Source organism: Pinus tabuliformis, chromosome 9 (assembly GCF_031772625.1).
Source record: "Pinus tabuliformis cultivar Carrire ecotype Pingquan chromosome 9, CPIR1, whole genome shotgun sequence".
NCBI classification, from domain to species: Eukaryota; Viridiplantae; Streptophyta; class Pinopsida; order Pinales; family Pinaceae; genus Pinus; species Pinus tabuliformis.
The window spans coordinates 1,924,792,797-1,924,820,066 of NC_142307.1; the positions used below are offsets into that span (position 1 = coordinate 1,924,792,797).

At 36.9% G+C, this 27,270-nt stretch overlaps 1 pseudogene; it reads right to left on the reverse strand.

The window, feature by feature from the left end:
- The window catches only part of LOC149156656 (uncharacterized), a 250,647-nt pseudogene that overhangs the window by 15,543 nt on the left and 207,834 nt on the right, over window positions 1–27,270 (reverse strand).

Below are 27,270 nucleotides of genomic sequence, written 5' to 3' on the forward strand. Positions count from 1 at the left end.
CAGTCAAGAACAGGAGATCTAGGAAATGACAGCCGCATGCAGTTCTACCGGCTTTAGATTTGGATCACCAATGGACGCAACCCTCAAATTGCTCTGATACCATGTAGGAATTTACAGGGTAAGTTCCTCAGAAAGAACACCAAAAGGACACCGCTCACAACCAGATCACAGATCAATACACCAGTATTTTTGACGTGGTTAAAACCCTCAAAGAGGGAAATAGTCCACGGCCTGCGCCAACATGGCTACTACAGGCAATTTATTAATCAAAGAATGAAAATTTACATAAGCTTCTCTCATGCACGAATTACCCGAATAATGACCCTCCATGCGCTTTAAATAGAACTCATGGACCAATCGGGTGTCAAGCCACGGATCAAGTGTCGGTAATACCGAGGAGAGAATGAACCATCGGATCACTACATATCGTGACTGTCGGATTGTAAGTTACAATATGTACAACGGTAAAGAAACACACTTTACCTAAATCTATACCTAACTCTAAACTAGACCAAGTTGCACTTAACTATTTCCTATGTGTCGGAATATCCTAACATTTCTGTAGAGTTCTTAAAACCATCTTAAGATGCTCTAGATGTTCTTCTTTACTTCTACTAAAAACTAGAATATCATGAAGATAAACAATAACAAACTGCCTGCATATTCCTTCAAGACTTCATTCATCAATCTCATGAATGTGCTAGGTGCATTAGTGAGTCCAGAAGGCATCACTAACCACTCATACAACCCACTGTTTTTTTTAAATGCAGTCTTCCATTCATCTCCTTCTCTAATTCTTATTTGATGATATCCACTCTTCAGATCTATTCTAGTAAAATACTTTGACCCACTCAAACAATCCATCAAATCATCCATGCATGGTAAAGGAAACCTATACCTGATAGTGATCTTGTTTATGGCTCTGGAATCTGTACACATACGCCATTCACCTCGTTTGTTTGGACTGAGTACTGTTAGTACAAGACACAGACTAAGACTCTCTCTGATTAGTCCCTTATCCATCATTTCTTTCACTTGTTTTCCAACTTCTGCATTCTCTCGAGGAGTTAATCTATATGTTGTGTTGTTTGGAAAACTTGCTCATGGTATTACGTCAATATGATGACTAATACTCCTGTTTGGTGGCAATGAATTTGGCAACTCATCCAAAATAATATCAGCAAAATCATTCAATAGAGTTTTGATTTCTTCAGGTAAATCATCTAAGTTTGTGGAATGAAAAATTTCCTTAGGTCTCCCTATGACAACAAAATGCATTTCTGCACCTTTTCAAACCTCTTGTAATAGCATCTTTCCACTCATCAACATAACATTATTTGTAGGTGCTCCTTTGTCAGCTTCATCCTTTAATGGCAGCAGTGTATGTTTATTTCCATCCTTCTCCAGAGTATAAGTATTTTCCCTCCCATCATGAATAGCTTTCTAATCAAATTGCCAAGGTCTTCCCAGCGATACATGGCCTACATCCATTGGCATTACATCACACAATATCAGATCTTTATAAGTACCAATCTGTATCTCTACCTTGCATTGTTTTTTCACAATATTTGATGTCCTTTCTGCAACCATGAAACTTTGTAAGGAGTAGGGTGTACTATCTTCACTAATCCTAGCTTGTCCACCATCTATGTAGGAACAAGGTTATCATTGCTTCCACTGTCAATTATCACTTTACTACATTTACCTTTCAATTTTCATGTAGTTCTGAATAAACTCTTCCTCTAAGCTGGTTCTCCAGTCTCTTTCTCTGCCTTAGGCAATACGCTTTTCAACAACAGGGATTTTCCTACTTCATGGGATTCTTCCCTTTCTGTAATTTGAGGTGTTTCTTCCTTTGCCTCAGCCACATTCACATTCCTCTGACTTGTTGTTCTATTATGGGGACAATCCCATGATCCATGTCCCCATTCTCCACATGTGTAACACCGAATATCTCTTCCTCAACCTCTTCCTCTGGGTGCAAACCTTCCTCTCTTGAAATCTCCTCTCCATGGTGGTCTACTACTTGAACTTACTGCTTCACTCTAATGTTGCTGAAACCTTGGTTCGGTATTTCCTCTACCTCTTACTAAACTTTTCCCTCTATTCCTCTGATTTTGTTTCCTCAACATATTCTCTTCTGCCTTCGAACCTGCTTGATAGACATCTTCAATGGTCTTCAGACTCAGCAAACTGATCTCATCTTGTATGTCATATCTTAAGCCATTGATATATTTGGCTACCTTCTCCATGTCATCCTCTATATGTCCTATTCTAATACTCAATCTATAAAACTCTTCTAAATATTATTTAACATACATTCCTTTTTTCCTTCAATTTTGTAACTGTTTGAAAAGATTTAGCTAATAATCTTTTGGCATAAATTCAACATTCATTTTACTTACCATTTTTTCCCATTGCTTGATCTTGGACTTTCCTTTTCTTGTTCTGAATGTTTGTATTTCATCCCACCAAATAACTGCATGACCCTTCAATCTGGTAACTGCAAATTTCACCTTCTTTTTGTCATCAACCTCCTCATAGTTAAAATATTTGTCCAATGAACTAATCTAATCCATCAACTCTTCTGCATTGAGACTCCTTTCATACACATGAATTTCCAGCTTTGGTTTTCCACCTACTTTAGCCAACATCTTGATAACTTTGGTAGTTTCGTTTTCCTCCTCTTCTTCTTCCTTAGAAGATTCTTCTCTAGCACTGGCAACTCCTTCATCAGGTGTTCTCCTCTGAGCAGTCTCCTTTGTGTCCATCCTTGTACATAGACTCCGGATCTCCTCCAGCAGAACTGCGTTTGCTTCAGGTCTTCCTTGACCTATGCCAACTCCCCTCCTCGGTGGCATGTTTACTGTAGTCAAACTCAATCTCTGTGCTCTAATATGAAAATGACGTAGGAGGTTGATCAAAGTAAGGTGGTTGTCTTGAAAATAGACTATTGGTTAATTTATAACCAATCAGATGTTTTCAAGTGGATTCTATACGTGGCTTACTTTATCCTGAGGGTCCCTTTTTTTTCCTAAATACGTCAGTCCCACGTTAAATTTCTCTTTTTAAATAGGTGCTTCACTCTACGCCGTTGATCTCCTCTCTCCAGATCTAATGATCATCACACACCCCGATCACTAACTCGCCAGTTGATTTTCTACAGTCAACTTGTTTGTCCGATCCAACGATCGTCACGTGATTTCATATGGATTCAAGCATGGTCTTTATCACTTCGAAGGAATGTGATAAAAGCAGTTTTCTCTCTCCTTCGATCGCAACATTTCGAGCACTCAAGCTAATCGCACGAACTCGGAATATTACCACTTGAAAGGCACATGATATACCGCTTCTCGCTTTTCCAATACAACCCATGTGCATTAAATCAAACTTTAAAAAGCGCTTAATAAATGTTTAGCGCTTAATTCAAAGATTACCCATTAACCTTAAATGACTGCAATTAATGATAAACACATAAACGCTGAGATTCACATTTAAGGCATGAAAATACAGGAAATTCTCGGTTAGGTTTTAGAACGCAGATACACAGATGTAAGCAATATTTTGCACCAGGATTAACACACAGTTGCACACTGAATCAATTTATTCAATATAATAGAAGTTACAGAGTCTTGCCCCTCTCGGCTCAATTACAACAATTTATTTGACCTCTGTCTCAATCTCAAAACCCTATCTATCACTCAAACTCTCGCTTCTCACTCAATTCTCAATCAGCCCAGCCAATCCCTCTCCATTACATTTTCTTCTATTTTATGAGTCAAATCCTATTCTAACTGCACTAACAACTCGATCGCTATTTTAGTGAATCTAGCAATCAAATCTCTATTCTTAAGCTCTGTTACACACCTATGTTAATAACTTATCCCTTAGTCCGAAATAATACAATTTTCTAATTATTACAGTAATGAAGTAAAGATCACTTTTGAGAGATCCAACCTCTCTACCAAAATTAACTTTCGACTACTCAGGTCAATGAAATTTAACTCATTTAGCCACAACATGTGAATAAAAAATCACATTGCTGGCTAAGTCCAGATGCTCTTGCATCAATCTTGAGCTGGAAACTTCTTTTAAAATGTGAAACTTAAAGAAAGGTCATCACTCCAACATATTCAATTAGTATTTTTCCTTTGATTTTTGGTTAACATGGATCTAGGATGTTTCTTTACACACACTAAGCTAGTCATGGAAATAATTATAGATATCCTTAAGTTTGAGGAACACACCAATATATTTTTGGGGGATTTTCTCTCTCTATGTATATATAATATTGCAATATTTTATTTATGACGCATTTTGAAATTATTTTTATTTTTTATATTTTTTAAATATCACATATACATTTCATATTAAGAATGGAACGAACATCTCCTTCTTATGAAAAATTAATTCAAAATGAAAATATTATTTTTTCATTATTAATTTGTATATTTTTACAATGCAATTGAAATTTATATATCTTATATTTTTTGTTATTAATATGTATAATTTTTACATAGTAAATGTCAATTCCATTTAAGTACAAAATGAATTCCACACCTTTTATTATTATTATCATCCAATTTTAAGGTCACGGTCAAATCTATGAACACATACATACTCTACACGCTAAGTCTATGACAACATACATAGTTTTATCCCTTTGGTTTTGAACTTGTTACCCTTTTGTATTTTATAATACTTTTAATAAAAATAAGTATTTTATTGCTATTTTAAAAGTACTTTTCACATAATAGCATTTTTTACTTTTTAATTTAAAACATTATATTATATTCATAGGAAAAAATAAGATTAAGAAACTCATATAAGGAAACTAGTAATTTTGTTAATAAAGCTAAAACAATTCACTTAAATTTGATATTATTATTTATTTAGTAAATATTTTATTTTTATTTTAAAACTATCTCAACACAATATCTCATTAATATATATACAACATATTAATCTTAACGAACTTAATAAATAATAAATTTTAATTATAAATATCCTGAAATATTTTATCATCGTAAAATTTACAAAATACAACTTATCAATTTCGGTTTTATATATATGATCTTTTTGACCTTTGAACATGCAGGAGTGTACGGAAATGTGTTTATTACTTTTGTTCAATCACTCTAAACAAATATTTGGACTTGAGGATATTCGAGTCAAATAATAAACGAGATGGATTTGAAAAATATAAGTTAATAAGTTAATTTGACAGGTATCTAAGTAGATATTTGAGATCAATTCAAAGGTTTTAAGTTATTAAAATTATTTAGGAATTGGATCAACCTATCTGAATAGATCAGTTTGGGTTTAATTCAAAGGTTTTAAGTTATCAAATTTATTTAGGAATTGGATCGGGTGGAGGCCACTCATATTTCATATTTTCTCTGGATTATAATTTATTTTTTAATTTAAAAAAAATAAAATAACTAAAATAAAAGTAAAGCTTTTAAAATTTATTAAAATAAATTTATTTTGTATGATCATTAAAATATTAAAAAATTAAAATAAAATACATTGTAATAATAGTGATGAAGGTGTATTATGTTCATTTCAGATGAATTTTAGAGTGATAAATGTGTATTATGTTTATTTAAGATTAATTTTAAAGTGATAAATATGTATTATGTTTATCGAGGATTAATTTTTTTTTGAAAGTTTGGTCGGTTGTTCTTATTTATTTATTTTCAAAAGCAGGTTACATTTATGAAAGACGTTCATTGACCTTAATCTGTATATTGGGAAACCAAGTGTATTAGCCACCAAAACTGATTATAAGCTATTCAAAATCTCAATAACTTCATTTTTTCAAACAAGGCCTTATAAGTCTTAATGTCTAAAAAAAAAATGTTAATATAGATCGTTGTAGTATACATTATTATCTGAAATATACATCAAAATGTTCAACAAAAAAACAACCATAACAAAATTAAAAACTAATCATCATCAGAGGACTCCACAGGGGTAGGGTCCTTAGCATTGGATCCAAAAAATTCTAACCGGGCGAGGCATGGAATGTGATTTTCGATACAGCCAAAGTGAACATTCTACTCCTGGATTTGAAATTGAATAAGATACAATTCCTTCTAGATTTCCTTAAGTCCGGTGTCAGCTTTACTAGAGTCCACTAACGATGACATGACGAATTTAGCCATGAGACTCTTCAATAGAGATGCACTGTTTGCTTGTACTGTGTAATGCGCCCACGAGTATGACCAAGATCTGGAGCAAAAACTCGCCAATCCTCCACCTGCACTTCAACTTCTACTCACTGATTGAGATTAACTTCCCATGACAATATCAATTGTTTCACTTGAGCTAGAGTTCTGATATTATAACCCTGAATAGCTTCATATATAATTTTAGCATCCAACCTACGTCCACTTCACTTCACTGGACAAACTGATAGGGAACCCTTGTTACCTCGATTACCAGTGTTTCGGTCTCTGCCCCATCCTCCATTACGAGTCAAGCTAGTACAAGGGGAAGGACAACCCATCTTGTTTATCTTCAAATTACACAGACTGTAAACTTGCCAACAAATAGGGTAGGCCGATAACCAATACTAGTCTTTCAACATGCGCCCATAGTGTAAACATAGTTTATAAGGACCTGACTATGAACGCCAACAAGCAAGATGACTTGGACCTAGTCTAAACATAACTTCACCAACCCAGTAGAACTGAAATGAATGAGAGAGTCGAACGTTTGCCACTTTCCCATAAAACCCAACATGAAGACAGGACAAATGTGGGTAGGAGGAGAGCTGCTTGTTCCACTTGTAATTTATGAGCTCTACAACTCGTTTCAACATTTAACATTCCACCATTGTCTGCCATCCCACTAGCCCATTCACACACGTGCTACTTGGGAAGTGGTAGCCCTTCGGTGTTGCGAACAACTTTTCAAATCCCAAAAAAATGTATCGCAGCCAATGAAAGACCATCTAAAATTAATTTTAAAATTAAATTATTTTTTTAAACGTCAACCAGGAAGGCAAATATTGAAAACAAAATTATATTTTATTAAAAAATAAATAACATATAAACCACAAAGTAACAACTAAAATTGAAATTTATGGAAAAAGATCAACGAGAAACGTGATAATGAAAATGAAATTCGATTTTATAAAATAAATAAAATAAGATAAGGCATAAATAACAAAGATACGTAGCAAGTGGGAAAGATTGTACTTTCATGTGAATATATTGTCAAGATACCTCAAAGATATTAGGAGCTTGGGAATATTGTACTTTCATTTGAGCATATTCTTGTTGAGGAATATAAGAAAAAACCTCTTCAATCTTATGGACGCTCACCACAAATCTTTATAATTTACATTGATAATAACAAGTTGGCAGCATATACTTATATAAGCTATTTGCATGGAAAATTATAAGGTGAAATTTCATCCCAGGGGGTTTCAAATTTCAAATCTTGATTGGGTGGATTTTTTTATCATATTATATTATTGTGAATCACCCTTAGTTAATGGTGGTTAACCTAAGCTTATTTTAAGGGAGATAGGAAAGTAAATAAATTTAGGCTCTAAAATTTTGAGCGAAAGCATTTCATTCGCCGTGATGGGTAGGAACGTGGATTGGTTATAACTATTTCACCCTTTCTGCTTGGCATGGCATGAGTATCTTGTTTCCATTCATCCCAATTTCATGGTATTGGGATTAATTCGCAGAAAATGCTCCCCATTTTTTTTAACAGATAATTAGGAAAGAATGATTGACCTCTATTAAAACATTCAAGAGTCATTTTGTCATTTTTGGAGTCATGGTAATATCTAATGCAAAAGTATTATTTGCAAAGCTCTGCCATTTGAACTTTTAAATCATGACTCAACAATCTTTGGTATGAGTATGTCCTCTTAATAAGTTGTATATTTCTTATATATTTCAATTCTTTGTACATTCTCTCTCTTGATTTCTTTATTTTTTTTTTCAGTTTAAATTTTGGAAAATGTAATAATTTTTATTTGCGAAAGTCTTTGGTTTTGGCTTATAGCTATGAAATTAGAATATCATTATTATATAGATTTCTACATTCCATTATTATAATTTGTGTATATAATGGTTCGAGTAGAATGGAGTTTTTTGTAATTCGTGAGGCAACTATGTGGCGGGGATTTTTTTAAAGTTCACTAAAGAAACCAGCCATGTTTTTTTAATTATAGATCCTTCTGCAACACCATTGTCTTGTCTATTGCTACTTATGTTTCATTTATAGTATAGGTTAATGGAACCTACTGCAACAATGAGAATTCTATGATATAACTAATCCATTGAAATATTTTTTCATTTTAAATACTTCCTCCACAAACGAAAGATGTATAAAATAAAATCCTAGATGCAAGCATCCTTTCCTCCCTTCGATTTTGTTTAATAATATTCCAAAGTTAGATTTAATCAATCTACAAAATTAAATGGATTTTTCTCCCCTAATATTTATGATATTGGTCTGGCCTATATTTCGAAGAACTTCCAAATGTTAAAACAGTTGGAGCCACTTCACTGTATTTACGAGTCTTTTGGTGCTATTTTGCTTGATAGAAATTGTACATCCTTCATTTATTAGGGTTAATCTATGGATTTTATCATTTTAGTGATGGTAACTTTATCAAATATGCTCATAATTGTAAATGTTTAGTGAATATTGAATTAGGTGATAAATACTTGGTGATTAATAAGAAGTGGGTGAATCAATAATTGTATCTTTTCTTTTATTTAGCTCAACTTAATCTCCTTTTTAAATATATTCTTTTGCCGCTAATGGATTATGTATATGTTTATTTATTAGTTGTTTCTTTTAAAATTACCAAAGAGAGACATTTGCATATGTACATGTTCAAAATTATTTACACAACTGAGACATTCAACAAGAAACACAGGAAGACACCAGATATATGTGGAAACCCATAAAGGAAGAAAGCCACATTTTTTTTGGTTGAAAGTGATGTGAAAGAAAGATCCTACTCCCCTATTACATCAAATTTTATGTAGGCCCCAACCCACAGGAGGCTACTAGCTCAAGGAATCTCCAGCTCCCACAATTTTTCTGCAAGTTATAAACCATAAGAGGCTTCTACCTCAATAGGCTACAACCTGTTGTTTATCAAGCCACGACATGAAAGGAGACTACAATCCCCCAATCATATTACAAATTAGATTTGTTGATTTCCTGGTCTTTGTCTATGTTCTAAAATTAATTATGTCCTCATTTCTACTGCTTATCCTCTCTACTTCTCTTCTTCAAGTCTACTTATTTTCTTCTACTCTTTAATTTATATCCTTTCTAAGTTGTTCACAAACTCTCTCATACAATTGCTTAAGTCACAAAAGTTCAATTTCATTAAAAATGACGTTTTTAATATACGAAGAGTTTTTTATTGTTTGTATTCCATGCATGAATTCCAATTGGAGAGTTATCATTTGGTAATCTAGAGTTGTTCACAATTTAGCGCTTCATTCAAGTCTGAAATTCAGTTCAAGAGTTTTGTAATATCAAGAAAATCTGAAATAATATCATCCAACATCAATGATTCCACTATATGGCTTTGAAATGTAAACTCAACATACAATATTTAATGTAAATAATAGGTTATCTAAAAAAAATTCTTCAGCTCTCATGTGCCATTATGTATTCATTTTGTTTGGAGGATAAACAAAAAGTAAACCATCAATGTCATCATCAACTATTAATCATCATATCCTTTGCACATCACATCTCTTAATCAACCTTTACACATCAAGAAATCAACACAATCAACATTAATAAGAAAACCACTTCATCAACATTAATCAAACTCATCTACACACCTCCTTAACATTAACATAACTCAGTAGCATGATTAATGACCATGACCATTTGACATCAACGCAAATATTGTGAATATTATTGTTAAACACACATGGACAAGACAACCAAATATGAAAAAAGTGAGATGCTTTATTATTCACGAGATGTACATTTATAATACATTGGTGTAACTATTGGATTCATATTCCAACATCTCTTGGAATCCCTTTGACTATTCAACTCCCACACCTTAACCCTTAGCGGATTAGGTGTCTAACATTACCCCCTTAATCTGAAGAGGTATGTATGAGTCCTAGAAGAGAGTTGTAATACAAAATGTGAAAAAATGCATGGAAACACTAGGCTAAATGTGCTCTCTAAAATGTTGATATAAGGTGTGGTTTAAGGATCACCAACAACACTCGAACTCTTAGTGCAGTTCCTGAAACTCTTCCAAATCTGGCAAGAGGTCGAAATCTTCTTCTAGAGGAAGTGTCCCTAATGCTTGGAAAAGGGAGGTGTATAACCTGCAGAGGTTTAAGGATGACGACCAACTCCGAAATGCTTAATGCAATTCCTGGAACTCTTCTAGAAAGGCAAGAAGTTGAGGTCTTCTACTAGAGGAAGTGTCCCCAATTCTTTGAAGAGGGACAATCTCAATGTGGAAAGGGAGGTATCAACCCCACATAGATGGTGTAAGACTAACCACCAACCAAAGGCATGCTCAGGGGCATCTTTTTCTTTGGCTACAACTTTGAATCTGGTATGGCAGGTTGTGGCTCAAGTTTGCTTGTACTTCTATGTCTCTCGCTACAACTTTGAATTAGGCAACAGGTTCAGGTTGTGGCTCAAGCTCATGTGATGTGGCTTTGAAGCTTGTAGATGACCATCACTTCCCCCCTTGTCAGATACAAGGTGAGATGATGGAGAAAAATAAATTGCAAGACTTTTCAATACTCTAGAAGAAATTCTGACGTATGACTAAAATATCTTCTAACCTGTTGAAGCCCATTGCAAAGAAGCAATCCATCCAAGGTGAATCTTTGTTCTTCCAGGAGGCTTGCTTTTGAAGCATCTTTCTAAATAATGAGCATTTTTATGATAGGTCTCACATGAATGAAGATAAAAAAAGTTATCTTTCATATGGCTAAGTCTATGACAAGGTTGGAATTTAAGAATATATTGTGGCTGATGTGGAAGAGGACCAGTATCTGGAACGACTGAAGGTGAACTATCTTGAAGAAATCCAACACTCTAAAACTATATGGGCGTTGGGTAATTTGGAATATGAAATGACACATGCTTATCATATCCAAGACTAGTTTTGTGCTTGTTATGGAGAAGCTCTTCCCAAGCTCTGATGATGGACTTGGGAAGTGTATTATGAATTTCTTCTTCTTTCTGAGAATTTTCTCCTTCATTGGGTACAAGATCAAAATTATTGCTTTGCTCTTGATGGGAGCCTTTCTCAAAGTTATGAACAAAAATAGGTTCAGAATGATGACTCCACTGTTGTAATTCTTCTTGCTGAAGTTGAGATTCAAGCTACAAAAATTTAATGTTTTCTTGCGCATATTGTAGACATGTTTGAATGTCAGAGAGAGAGTCTACGCTAATATATATTATGTTGTTAGTAGTAGAGTATATTAGAGTATATTAGGGTATTGAATAACTCTAATACTTCATTAATCCTAGCCATTTTCTCCAACCTTACAATTAATATCTCAGGCTACAAATTAGATAATTTTTTCTTTAAACTAAAACTGCAACTGACAGCATTTTTTTAATGCTTCTCTACACTCTTCAATTCTTATGAATATGCTCCAAAATTCAACTCATCAACCAGTGCAAGTGAATAATATATACCAATTCATTCTGCAAAAATGAACCAACCTAAGCATATGACATACATACAATATTGACCAATGCAATCTACTATTCAAAGCATATGATAACAGTAACATATGAATATGGCTGATCCTGCAATGCACACACTAGGCTTCAACGCACTTATTGGTTAGATATAGATACAAGGAACACGAACCTTGGGCGTATAACATCAAAAAAGCATATACATTCCATGACTTTCAAAAAACAATGGTATATAAAGCCAACAAACCAACACACCATCTACAATCCACAACTTGTTTTAACTTCAACGTACTTAACTCTTCACATTTGACACGACTTGCCTTTTGGGAGGGAGAGGACAACTACGACCAAGCCAGAAAGAAAATCGTGTTCTTGACTTCCAGCTCTAGCTCCAATGTTCCTTTAGTATGTCGACACTCCAAGAGACTGATGCACTTCTTAGACAATCACAACCTTATTAGACAAGGACTTCCACTAGTGTGGAAATGCACAATACCTAGTTTCGATTTTTTTGTTGATTGGTTCCTAAACTTTGTTCGTGGACCTCTCTTTTTCTCATTGAATACATCAATCATCCCAAAGTAATTGTAGAGTGAACCATTACATCTTCCCCTTAGTTTCTTTTATTTTGAATATTTTATTCTATCCGCACAGAAGGGCTCCATCGTTTAGCTTACCTCTGCAACACACTTAGTTGTCTTCTTGTTCCCATTCTGTAAAGGAAGAAGAGTTCCAATTTTTAATTTAAGGTTGAAGCTTCAATATAGAGACAGAGAGAAGGCCACTCTTTCACAGAGCAAGTGAAGGCGGCGTAAATGGACACCATCGCAGTACAATAGTTTCAGAAGACTACTGAATCAATGAAAAAGTTGACAATAGACCCTCGGTCAAAGCTTGTAGAGGATTCAAACCTAAAGAACTAGCCTTTGTGTCGACACTTCAAATGGCATTCCTTTAGTAGGCCAGAAATGAGGTCACGAGGTCAATTCTGGGGATGCTCTAGCCGAGAAGAAATGGCCTAGATGCCCTCGAGAGATGATGTTCAGGTGCAAAATCTGGTGAATTTCATTGCCGCTATTACTATCACTACCTGTTCTTGGGTTCCTCTTTCTTCCAACAACCGCATGAAGCCAAAAGATAAATTCAATTACTCTGAAACGTATGAGCATAGTTTCATTTGACAATTCCCACTGTTTAATGGAATAATTTTTACAGAGACATCCAGGACGGTAAGAGGATTCCTAACTTTCATTGAGGTATTACATGAATCATAGCTATAGTTACAACACTGAATAGAGACTCAGAGAGAGACAAATGTGTGTAGAGATGGAAAAAAAAGGTAAGTATTACAACAGGTAAGAATTGATAGCCATCTGAAGTGTTGAGAGAATGCAGTGAAACGTTAGGGGAAAAATGCCAAAAATGACACTTTGATCTGACAAGCAATCATTTTCAGGGAAAAATAATTGATATGTCATCACTGTTAGGAAAAATGGCAGTTTTGTGTAGAGAAATAGGAGTTATGATAGAGTTGGTAGGGCAAAAAACCTAACACATAAATGCACAGTGATGAAGAAAACCACACAATTAGTGGTTGAGAAACCCATGGAGAAGGCCATACATCATGTATTTGATACCATGTTAAACACACATGCAGAATGCAACCAAATAGGATAAATGTGAGATTCTTTATTATTAGCAAGATATACATTTATAATACATTTGTGTGACTATTGGATTCATATTCAAATGTCTCTTCGACTCCCTTTGATTATTCAACTTCAACACCTTAACCCTTAGGGTATTAGGTGTCCAACAATTATAAGCAGTTGGGATGATAACTGTCACAAAATTTCTATAGTTGGGTTGTGTTGTTTTATGTTTGAAGAATATATCTTAGTGAATCAATATTTTGATGAGGGATGGGTTGGAGATCTATGATATTTTAAAAATTAAAGTATTTTAATCTGGAATGTTTGGGGAGAATTTATTTTAATCCCTTTCCACTAGGGAATTTTGGTTTATGTTGGAGAATTCTGTTGGCATTATGACTAAAGTGTTGTCCTTGATGGCAACCCATTCAGGTGACAGGTCACTGTTCTTCAAGTCAGCAGCAGAAGTTGATGATCAGCTATCAAATATTGAAGGAAATAAGGAGGACGCAGGTATACCTTACAGAAAGTGCATACCCGCAGGTACACCATGTAGAAGCCGCGTCCAGAGACGCAGGCCAGCCGTTCAGGAGGTGCGTCCACCCAGTGCACACATTTTAAGGCAGATAAAAGCACACGTGGGGGTTTCTTGTGTTTTACTCTTGGTATCTAGCCGACGGTATTGTGTTATTGTGGTGTCGGCTCGTGGTATTGTTCCATGATTTGAGGAGGAGCTTGCCTATATAAAGCAAAGGAGATCATTTGGTTTATGTATGTCTTTGGTTGAATATCTTATTGGGTGAGATCTGGTCTAGATCTAAAAGGCGAATCTACTGAAGGACTGAGATCCCTTTGGCGCAAGATCAGATCTGTAGATCTGACTGTTTGGGTTACACTTAAAGTCTTGAAATCTTTCATACCCGAAGGGACGCAGGTACAGTGAAAGGAAAGCGCGCCGGGACGCAGTGCAGAATCTGGAGATCTGCGTGGGGACGCAGGACAGACGAAGTTCAGGTGCGTCTGGACGCCGCTGAGTGACTAGAGATCTGCGTGGGGACGCAGAGCGATCAAGGTTCAGGTGCGTCTCTGAAGCAAAAGGACGCGGCGCGATAGTGTTTTTGGGTGCGTCCCTGTAGCAAAAGGACGCGGCGCGATAGTGTTTTTGGGTGCGTCCCTGTAGCAAAAGGACGCGGCGTGATAGTGTTTTTGGGTGCGTCCCTGTAGCAAAAAGACGCGACGTGATAGTGTTTCTGGTTGCGTCCCTGAAGCAACAGAACGCTGAGCAGTTAAAGGAACAGTGCGTGGGCACGCAGTGCAGCAGAAGGATATCTGCGTGTGGACGCAGGGGAGCAGAAGGTTAACTGCGCCTGGTCGCAGGCCACAGAAAGAAAAACTGCGTCTCTGTCTTAAGATGTTCTGTTGATTGAATTTCTCTGTTGATAAAGTGTTCTGGGTTAGTTCTGTTATTGATCTGATATCTATAGTGGACTGTAACTATTATGTACTTTTTGATCATCTGATGCTTTATGAAAAGAAGTAGGGGGTTGTAGCTCCCTTCCAGGAGTAGACTGGAAAACGAGAGAGAGAGAGAGTTGTAGCTCTCTGCAGGTTGCAGCCTGCGTACTGGTAAAGGACTGCACCAGTACAAAATCATTGTAAAAGAAGTTTCTAATTTGAAAGAAGATAGAGACATATTGCAGCAGGTGGTTTTCACCCACATTGGGTTTCCACCTTACATCTTGTGTTCTTTGGTGTGACTATCTGTTTTCTTTGTTCATGCTCATTATTTTATGGTACTGACATGCAAAAATAATTCAAAGATCAAATAAGGAAGATTTATTAAATGGCTAGATAATACTGATTCACCCCCCCTCTCAGTATTATTTCCAACAATTGGTATCTGAGCAGGTCCTTCATAGAAGCTTGATCGCTTGAAGGTAGATCGTTCATCATGAGCAACTACGAGAGAGAAGCATCAATCAGGCCACCGGTTTTTGATGGGACAAACTTCAATTATTGGAAGGTAAGAGTTACTGCATATCTTCAATCTCTTGGTACAGAAGTTTGGGACATTGTAGAAACAGGCTTTGCTTTTCCTTCAGCTACTCCTATAGATCCAGCTGAGAAAAAGAAGTATGAAACAAATGCAAAAGCAGTCAGTACTCTATTAGGAAGTATATCCCAAACGGAATTCATGAAGGTAATGCACTTCAAATCAGCAAAAGAGATATGGGACAAAATTGTCACGAGCTATGAAGGAGATGAACAGGTAAAGCGAGCTAAACTTCAAACTCTCAGGATTCAGTATGAAACTCTCAAGATGTATAATGATGAAAGTGTGGCTAATTATTTTCTTCGGGTAGATGAGATTGTTAATTGTATGAAAAATTTGGGTGAAGAAATAAAAGAGGCTATAGTAGTTGAAAATATTCTAAGATCATTATCCCCCAAGTTTGAATCTAAAGTATCTGCAATAGAAGAAAAGGAAAATCTCCGGATTCTCACTATGTCTCAACTACATGGAATTCTAACTGCTTATGAAATGAGAAAGGGAGGTCCATCAGACCGAAGGGAAGCTGTTTTCAAGGCATCAGGCAAAGAAGATTACTATGAAGCAAGCCATGTTCCAGAAGAAGAGGAAGAAGAATCAAATTTTGTCAGAAATCTTCAAAGGGGTTCTGGAAGGTTCAGAGGTAAGCTACCTTTCAAATGCTTTGCTTGTGGAAGAGTAGGTCATTATGCTGCAAAATGTCCTTATAAGGATAAAGGAAAGGAACCTGCTAGATGGAACAAGAAACAAAGTGCAAATAAGAAAAGCTACTACACCCATGAAGATAGTGATGGTCTATTAAACAGTGATGAAGATGAACGAGGTAATGAATATAAGTTATTAATGGCATTTGAAGATGATGATTATATGGATGCTATAGATGTGGATAACCTTTATGATGAAATCACTAGACTCAAGAGATGTATAGAAGAAAAGAATGTGATCATTGATACTCTACAATTTCAAATTGATGGAAAGGAAAAACATCTTGAAAAACTAGAAGGAGAAATTGTTGGTCTTAGAAAAGAGATTGAGAAAACAAAAGCTATTAATCTTAAGTTTGTCAAAGGATCTGAAACTTTGGATAAGATTATCAATGTGCAGCGGTCTCCTCTAAACAAGACAGGTCTGGGCTACAATGGAGAAACCTCTCAAGCATCCACCTCAAAGAGTTATCTTGATGTAGCAAGAAGAAATGAGCAAAAGAACAATGAAGATCATCATGTAAAGCAGGGACGAATTACAAACAGAAACTATCAAGATCAATCCATCTTAAGGGTGAACCAGCCACAGGTAAAATCTTCTCAATTTGGTCCAAGAATAGATGAAAATAGAAATTACAATCAGTTGGCTGGTAGATTCGATAACCGCAGAAGTTTCTTCAATGGACAATGCTTTTCTTGTCATAACTTTGGTCACAAAGCAGCTCAATGTGTTGCATATAAAACAATCATGACTAGGGAAGCTCAAAAACAAAGAAGTATGACAGGGATTACAAAAAGGACCTATAACAACTTTTCGGTTCTTGAAAATGAAGTCGAATGTTCTATTTGCAATAACTTTGGTCATGAAGAATCTGAATGCAAGAGCAGGTTTCAGCAGAAAAAGGAGCAAGCCTCAAGCACCAAAACATGGAGAATAAAGGAACCTCAAACAGAAAGATGTGGAATAGCATTTTATGCAGAGGGACAGGAAAATCTATGGTACATTGACAGTGGATGTTCGAAGCATATGACAGGTGATAAAGAAAAACTTGAATCTTATTCTGCTCTAGAAAAGGGAAAGAAAGTCTCTTTTGGAAATGATACTCCTGCAACTATAAAAGGAAAAGGCATTGCTCAGTTAAAAGAAAAGGTCAAAGCTGGAAATGTTTTGTATGTTGATGGATTGAAGCATAATCTTCTAAGTGTCAGTCAGATGTGTGATCAAAGAACCGAGGTTATTTTCACATCGAATGGATGTCTTGTTCGTGATCTTGATATAGGTAAAACAGTACTCAAAGGAAAAAGAACTCCAAATAATTTGTACATATTTGAAGAAGGACAACAACAATGCTATCTGAGCAAGGATGAAGAGCACTGGTTATGGCATCGAAGGTTGGGACATCTAAGCTTCTCACAAATAAGGAAAGCATGCAAATATCAGGCAGTTCGCGATCTTCCAGATATCAAAATTCCTGACAACACCATATGCAGATCATGTCAGTTTGGAAAACAAACCAGAACTAACTTTCCAGAGAAAGAAGGATCAGCTAGCATGCCTCTTGAGCTAGTACATACAGATACATGTGGTCCATTCAGGAAAAGAACACCTAGAGGAGAGGAATACTTGATATTATTTATTGACGATTTCTCCAGGTTTGTCTGGTTGGGACTTATGAAGCACAAAGATGAAGCATTCGAAAAATTCAAATCCTTCAAAGCCTTGGTTGAAAATGAATCAGGTCACAAAATTAAGTGCCTCAGATCCGACAGAGGTGGGGAATTTACTTCAAATGAATTTTTCGATTTCTGTGATGAACATGGGATAAGGAGAGAATTCTCTACAGCTAGAACTCCTCAGCAAAATGGAGTTGTTGAAAGAATGAACAGAACAATCCAACAAATGGCTCGTGCTATGCTTGATGAATCAGGAACTCCCGCAACTTTCTGGGGTGAAGCTGCACATGCTGCGGTTGTTATTCTCAACAAAACAAATGTCCGGGTGAACAGCACTCAAACTCCTCATGAGCTTTGGAGTGGCAGGACTCCTTCGGTAAAGCACTTCAAAATCTTTGGGAGCAAATGCTATATCAAGAATACTGATGAGCAGCTTGGCAAACTTGAACCTAGGGCAGATGAAGGCATTCTTCTTGGTTACTCTCCATATAGCAAAGCATACAAGTGCTACAATAAAAGACTTGGCAGAATTGTTGACAGCATTGATGTAGTGGTTGATGAGAAGGGATACATTCCTAGGCAAGTCCATCATGAAGACATCGAAGAAGATGAAGGCTACCCTCAAAGACAGAATGATGAAGAAGAAGAACCTCAAGAAGAGCCAGAGGAGCAAACAAGAATAGAAGAAAAGACTCCATCCAGATATGTTCAGAAGAATCATCCAGAATCTCAGATTGTGGGGCAGAAAGAAGCAGGTGTACAAACAAGAAGAACAGTTGCAGAAGCCTCAAGCTATTTGGCATTACTCTCCTCTACTGAACCACAAAATGTGAAAGAAGCATGCAAAGATGAATGTTGGGTGAAAGCAATGGATGAAGAACTTGAGCAAATCGAAAAGAACAACACTTGGGAGCTGGTTCCTAGACCAAAGGATAAGAATGTTATCGGAACAAAATGGGTCTTCAAAAATAAATTGAATGAAAATGGAGAAGTAATTAGAAACAAAGCCAGACTTGTTTGTAAAGGGTATGCGTAGCAAGAAGGAATAGACTTTGAAGAAACTTTTGCTCCTGTTGCAAGACTTGAGGCCATCCGAATGTTCCTTGCTCTCTCAAGTTTTGAAAACTTCAAAGTATTTCAAATGGACGTGAAATCAGCCTTTCTGAATGGAGACTTGGAAGAAGAAGTGTACATTGAACAGCCAGATGGGTTCATTCTTGGAAATGATCCATGCAGATTGAAAAAGGCTCTCTATGGTCTCAAACAAGCTCCAAGGGCTTGGTACTACCGGTTGGACAAATATCTTCATCAACAAGGTTTTTCAAAAGGTTCAGCAGATAGCAATCTGTATATAAAAGTTGAAAATGACAAATTGCTAATACTTGTTGTGTATGTAGATGACATTATTTTTGGCAGCAATGAAAAAGCTATGAGTCAAAGCTTTGCCTCGGTCATGCAGAAATAATTTGAAATGTCCTTGCTAGGAGAACTGACATATTTCCTTGGTTTGCAAATCCAACAAAAAGAAGAAGGAATCTTTTTATCTCAAACCAAGTATCTCAAACAGATTTTGAAGAAATACGGCATGGAAGATGCAAAACCAGTATGTACACCCATGATCACAGGATGTAGTCTTAGTGCAAATGATGGATCTGCAGCAGTACATCAACCAACCTACAGATCTATGATTGGAAGTTTACTATATTTGACAGGTACCCGACCGGACATCATGCATGCAGTTGGAATAGTTGGAAGATTTCAGGCAAATCCGAAGGAGACTCATTGTTTAGTCAATTTAGTGTTATCTAAATTGCTAGTATTAATTGTCAACCCGGGGCTCGTAAGCTGATGAAGTGAGGGTGTACTATATGTACTTAAGTAACTTTCTTAGAGCTTTTGTTGTTTGGGGGTGTTGTTTATGGTTAACTTATCTTCCTAAGATGGAGTGATGATTATAGACAAATGAGTGCAAGTGTGTGAGAGGTGAGTTCTAGATGAGTGAAAGTGTGTGAGAGGTGAGTGAAGGTGATTTCTAATTACTTGCTGAATTTGTAAAGAAGAGAACTTGAAAGAAATGAATAAATTAAAATGACTTGAAAGTAAATGACCACGTTCTAATGGCATTAGTCTCTATCCATACTGCTGCAAATAAAAGAAACAAGAAAATCACTTCAAGGATTGATGTTAATGATTATCTCCTCCTAACTCCCTGCTTCTACCACTTAGTACTGCGTAAAACACGATTAGGAGGTAGCTGAAAACAAATCCAAGAACTGATAAAAACTCTAATCTACTCTAATTGACAAATTGTAACACTACTAAGCTTTTTCCAACATACTGCTTCCTACATATGTGATTATGTGTAACAAGTGGAAAAAGTATTAGTATCACAAGCCAAGACTACTCAAATACAAGCTGCAATTAATTAGTGTTTTGTTCTCTTGAAATATAAGCCATTCATGATAAAGAGAGCATAAACGAATTAGCATCCAACTTGTAAAATTAAACTAAAACTAGTCTAAAAAAACAGAGTCAAAAAGGCAGCATCATGAACAAGACAACTGCAACTACCATTAGATTTTAAAGCAAACACAACACACTTAATCCCGGGACCTGCAAAGAAGTAAACCTGGTCAGTGAAAATAAAGGCTGCAGCAACAAAGAGAAATCAAGCTGTACATAACTCAAGAGAAGAAATTCTATTTGTAAAATAAAGAAATTGCAGAAATATGAACATGAAAATACTTTACAAGGCTAATACGAACAGGGGCCCTCCATCCATATTATCCACAAAAAAATCAGATGCTCTTAAGACTTCAAAACAGCGTTTCCATTACTTTATATGCAAAGATACATAATCCAAAAGTGCTGGAACAGCCCTTTATAAAAACAGAGTTTGAAAACGTGCCAAAATTCTCACAAATACATACACTACAGCCTCTGAAAAAGGTAACCTTAGCGTACGCAGACGCTGGTATATATAGGCATCTGTAGGATGGCCTAATACGTAAACATAAAAACAGAAAATGAACTAACTGTCATGCGCATTAAAGATGCAATTAACACGTCATAGGCTTCGTGGTCAAGCTGGAGGTCTCGGTCGATATGGGCAATGAATCTAACATTAGATCATGTCTCCCACGGCTTTCAAAACATGGATAGGTCACCTTTTCCACCGACGTGATCAAACAGCTTACGTATCCACGTTGAGCTGTCTTTATTTGACCGAAACTTGACCCCCTTTGACCGGAGGTACAAATGACGTGGCCGGCTGAACTGATGGCACAGGAACCTCGAGCATGTATATCCCAACATGCCCACGTGGCTCATTCTACAAAATAGCACGTGGAACCTTGAGAACAATAAAATGGCTGCGGGATCTTCAGATGGCTGCGGAATCAGCAGATGGCTGCGGAATGCCTGCAAGTATGTCAAAAACTAAACAAAACAATTATCCATTAGCAAAGCTCACTTGATCATGTTTAATGACAACTAATGTAATGATCTGGGTGGAAAATGAGGTAAAAGAGAGAGGAAAGTGATGAAAACAGTAGGTAATGATGGAGGATAAGGTGTAAAGTAGGGACTCTACATACCCCCACTACGAGGGCATTGCATGTCCTCATGCAAAAACACTGATCAATCAACCTGCTGTGATGCCTCTGCCAAGACATCCAATCTCCTCTTCTTTCTTTGTGTAGACACATTCACCCTTGGCTTCTTTACTAGGCATCTGAACTTTAGGTTGATCAAGGCTCTGTTGAGCTTGTTGCATCTCTTCCTTCACTTCTTGTTATTTCTTTGCCACAGGCCCAAATGTAACATGGTGTTATCATGAATCATCTTATCCAATTTAGCTTGCTCTTTCAACTTCTCATTTTCTTGCGTGATATGTCGATTTAGAACCTCAATCTCAAAAAGTTCCTGTTTCAAGGAGTGGACTTGTTGTTCTAAAGGCTGAACATTACTAGGGCCAGCGGCTGCTTGCTCCAATGTTTCAAGGTAATTGTACACTTTTTGCTGCTCCGGGTCCACTTCAGGTGACTTTTTGGGACTTGGTTCATAATCAAATTCAGATCCATGTTCATGCTCAAGTTCATATTCAAACGGACTTTCCTCACGTGGAGGAGAAGTCTCAATGTGCTCAGCGTGTGGAGGACTTGCAGTACCTTTTTGAGGTGAACTTAAGTCAATGAAGAATGACTGTTTACCCTTTGTGGCCCCTACTTTTCTATTTTGCAATCTGCTGCTCCTTCTTACATAGGTGGCACTCTGTTTTTCTTTTGGTACTTTTTGCTTCTGTTTTATCTCCTTTTTGGAAAGAGCAGGTTTGTGAAGTTTGGCCATTCTCTGAGCCAAGGGTTGAGTGTCTTCCTCACTATTATCTTCAGGGATGAGGGAAGTTTCTTGGACTACAGATTTACCCTTATCTTGCTTACGTTTCTTCTTCCGTTCTTTCCTTTTCTGAGAAATTTCGTGAGCAAGTTCTGAGAGGGTTTCAGAGATAATTCCTTGGGCTGCTTGGTTATCATCTTCAGCAAATCCAGGATCAATATCCTGTTCAGAATGCTGTATATCAGTTCCCTCAATTAACTGGTCTTGAACTGTTTCCTCTTGGGAAGTTGTTTCAGGTATAGTAGTATCAGGAACAATGGTTTCTGTTTGGGCAGTGGTTTCTTGGTTAACCCCCTCTCCTCTTTTCCTTCTACTTCTTTTTGGCACTTGAGGGGGTCCTCCATAAGTTTCTCCTAACTCTTGAAAATGGTTCCTTATGAGAAACCTCTCCCATGAGTCTCTTTTTGATTTTAATTGTTCCTCTACCAATAATTTCACAAGACTGTGATGACATAAATGTGCTTCAGCATTTCTAGGGTTCTTTTGGACCATTGCACACATTTTCTTAAGACTTGAAAAGAGAAAGTAAGGGAGATTAATGTCATCACCTAGAAAATGCATCATAACCTTTGCATGATAGACATATAAGACCCCAAATCTACCTTCACAAGTGAAAAATTTCTGCACTAACAAGAGTAAAGTGGTCCACTCTTCTTTAACATATGAAACCGGAATCCCTTTGGTAAAGATACTTGTGTCCATACCTGGGTTTTTCAAAATTCGTTTCCACTGCTGATCTTGGACTGCCCGGTTCTTGAACCACCTTTATCCTATCTGTGGGAGTGAGGTAGCTTGAGCTATGCTGCTTTCATTGACTGTGAATTGTAAGTCTCCTATCTCCACGTGACCATCTTTTTCTTTGAAGGACCTTGCAAAGGCCTTTGTCGCCTCCTTATGGTAGCCTTTGAATTTCTGTACACATTGTAACCAGTTTGCCTTTTGTAATGCCTCCTTGACCTGAGGATAACCCTCCAAAAACTTTGAACCTTCTGGTTCTGCCCTCAAGAGCCTCCCCATTGGTTTTTACAGCTCTGTTCTAGTTGAAACACGGCTTTAAAACGGCTTCACACAGTCAATTCACGGCTTTGGTTTCAGAACACGGCTTCAACAAGGGTTTTACACAGTAAATTCACAACTCTGTTCTGGAACATAGCTTCAACAAGGGTATCACACAGTGAATTCACGGCTTCAAGCACCGAGGATTATGGGTTCAACTTTGAATATAGCCGTAACATACCTCTACTGGTGTTTCGAATTAACGGAGAGGGAAAAACAGAGTATGGTGAATGGCAGCGTAGTGAGCACAGCATAACAGAGTGTGGTAACAGCGTATATGGAATGAAACATGCGAGTGGAAATGGGAGTGAAATGATATGAGCGTAAGAGGGTAGAAGGGTTAATGAACAAACAATGGCTATGTCCTTAGATCTCGGCTTCGAAATTACACTTGGCTGCGTGAGTGGAGACGTAGTACATTAGGTTACGTCACCTAAGTACGAGATCTTAATGGAAGAGGCAGCCAGAAGTGAGATTTAAAATCGTGGTAATTAAGGACAGATAGTCGTGGATGATACGTGAATATATGGTCTCATGGCTAGGCAATCATTACACTTAGTGGCAAGAGACATAATTTAGAGAACTTTACATAATGAAATAACTGTTAGCTTAGGATTTGAAACATACCTCAGATTCCCCGCTTAGTTTTGTCTCTGATAACTTGCCACTTAACCCTTCACTGATTTTTTTGCATGACTATTATTGATGACTACTGCTGTAGAGAAATTTCAAACAGACTGTGTTTTTTATTTGTGCAGGTACAGAGAGCTGCAGAATCATTAGATGGCTGCAGAATCCTCAGATGGCTGCGGAATCTGCAGTAGTGGCCTCCAACTGCACAAAAGCACTTTAGTTGTAAAAAAAATGACTTTATTGATGAGATGGAGTGTAGTGGGTGGATGGATGAGTGAAAATAAATGAGGTGGAGTGGAAAATGGATGAAATGGTGGGTGAAATGGTGGTGATGATGAAATGAAATGAAATAAGGGAAGAAAGAGAATTTTTTTTTTTTAGAAAACATGAGGTGTCAGGTGACCCTGATTTTCACCTCAAGTTTTCTGTATGAGACTGCCAATCAGAGATTGGTTTTCAGGCTCATACATTTATTCTTTTTTTTTTTTTTTTTTTTTTCAAAAACCAAAGCTTTAGGCTGATGGAGGAGAAGAATCCTTCTCCACCAGCCTGATTGCTGAATCTCCTTTGAACAATTTGACAAACTCTTCTTTTGAGAATGGCTTCTGGTAGATTTTCAAGCGGTGGCCATTCACAATAAGAGGAGTATGGAATTCATCGATAGTTTTCACTCGAACTGCTCCATTGTTAAAGACTTCATCAATCTCATATGGCCCAAGCCAATGAGTTTGAAACTTTCCTTTGAAGTCTTTGAATTTTGAATCAAACAATAGAGCCCAATCTCCTTTCTGAAACTTTCTTTCTTTGATATGACGATCATGCCATTTAGATCTTTGGTGCTGAACTAGATCGGTCCTTAGAATTGCATCTTGTCTCATTTCATCTAGCTCATTTAGCTGGTCCATTCTGTGTCTTTGAGCTTCTGAGTGGCTCATTCCCAATTGGACTGCCACCTTGAAGGTCTTGATTTGGAACTCAATAGGAAGCAGGACTTCCTTCCCATAAACAAGTTCATAGGGGGAATGTCCTGTTGTGTTCTTCCATGTGGTCCTATAGGCCCATAAGGCTTCAGGGAGCCTTTCCGCCCAATCTCTTCTATGAAGATGAACAGTCTTGGTGATAATGCCTTCAAGAACTTTATTGGTAGATTCCACTTGACCATTAGATTGCGGATGGTAGGGAGTAGATGTTCTGTGCTTGATCTTATATTCCTCCATCAGCTTCTCCATCAAATTGGATGTAAACTGGCTGCCTTGATCTGTCACAATTTCCCTTGGGACACCAAAACGAGTGAAGATATCCTCAAAAAGAAATTGAACAACTGAATTTTCAGTGGCAGAAGGCAATGCTTTTGCTTCTACCCACTTAGTAACATAATCAGTACAAACCAGTATATATTTCTTTTGCTTTGATGGTGGATTAATTGGTCCAACGAAATCTAGAGCCCATTTCTCAAAGGGTTCGATGCATACCTGAGGCTGTAGAGGCATTTCATTTGAAGGAGTTGGTTTCCCAACTCTTTGGCAGCTGTCACACCTTTTAACATACTGCTTTGCATCTTTAAAGAGAGAAGGCCAATAATATCCTAGAGAAAGGATTTTATAGGCTGTCCTCTTATCCGCAAAGTGCCCGCCGCATGGTTCATCATGACATGCCTTAAGGATGTCAGGCATTTCATCTTCCTGCACACATCTTCTGATTATACAATCTGGCCCTGTTTTGAACAATTCATTAGAAATCCAAGCATAATGTGAACTCTCCCGAATGATTTTCTTTTTCTCATTAGGAAATAAGTGTAGAGGAAGTTTCCCTGTAACAAGATAATTAGCCATATCTGCATACCAAGGTGTCTTGGTAGTTACTGCAAACAAGTATTCATCTGGGAACTTATCTTCTACTGGAGAATCCTCATTAGTGTTTTGGATTCTAGACAAGAAGTCAGCTACTGTGTTTTGCTTTCCAGGTCTATCTAACACAGTAATGTTGAATTCTTGCAAGAGTAAAAGCCATCTTGTAACTCTACCATTAGTGACAGGTTTGTTCATTAAGTATCTTATGGCAGAGTGATCAGTATGGACAAAGGTTTCATAGCTGGTTATGTAGTGTCTAAACTTGTTGATTGCATGTACCACAGCTAAGAACTCTTTTTCTGTAACAGTATAATTTAACTCAGTGGGAGTCAAATTCTTACTTGTGTAATAAATGGCATAAGGGATCAAATCCTTTTGTCCCAAAACAGCTCCTAGAGCTGTATCTGAAGCATCAGTAGAGATGTGGAAAGGGAGTTTCCAATTTGGCCCCCTTAAGATGGGTGCTTCAGATATTCTAGACTTTAAAGCTTCAAAGGCAGATTGACATTCAGGATCCCATTTAAACTCACAGTCTTTGGTAAGTAATTTGAAAAGAGGAGATGCTATCCTAGTGAAGTTTTCAATAAATCTTCTGTAATACCCAGTAAACCCAAGAAAACTTCTAACATCCTTCTGGCAATTTGGAACAGGTAACTTAGAGATGACTTCTACTTTAGATCTATCAACTTTAATCCCATCTCCTGAAATATGATGTCCTAAAACAATCCCTTCAGTAAACATCATAAAACACTTTTCATGACTTAAAGAAAGATTTGTTTCCTTACATCTTACCAGTACTTTTTCCAAATTTTCCAAAGCTTCTTCAAATGTATTACCATAAACTGTGAAATCGTCCATGTATACCTCTACACAATCATGAATCAGATCTGAAAAGATTCCTAATACAGCCCTTTGAAATGTAGCAGGTGCATTGCACAATCCAAAAGGGAGTACTCGGTAGGCAAAAGTTCCCCAAGGACAAGTACATGTGGTTTTGTCTTGATCTTCAGGTGCTACCTGAATTTGATTGTACCCACTAAAACCATCCAAGAATGAGAAATACTTTTTACCTGCTAAAGTGTCTAGTACCTGATCAATAAAAGGTAAAGGAAAATGATCCTTTAAGGTTGCCTTGTTCAATTCTCGATAATCAATGCAAACTCTCCATTTACCATTCTTTTTGGCCACTATAACCAAGGGAGAAACCCATTGGCTATCTGTGATGGGGTAAATGAAGTTTACCTTGAGCAATTTCTGCAGTTCTTCTTTCACAATTTCCCTAAGATTTGGATTCATCCTTTTTTGTGGTTGCCTAATAGGTCTGCTATTCTCTTCAATGTAGATGTGATGAATACAAGTCTTAGGATCGATTCCTTTCATGTCAGTGTATTCCCATGCAAAGGCAGTGGAATGTTTTTGCAACAGTTTAGTTAATTCTTCTTGTTGTGGTCTTCCCAAGTTTTTGTTAATGTTTAATGTTTTTCCTGGGAGGATTTCAACTGAAGAACTGCCAAACTCTTCCATTGAGAAGAGAGACATTTGTCTAGAGGAGAGATATTCAATGT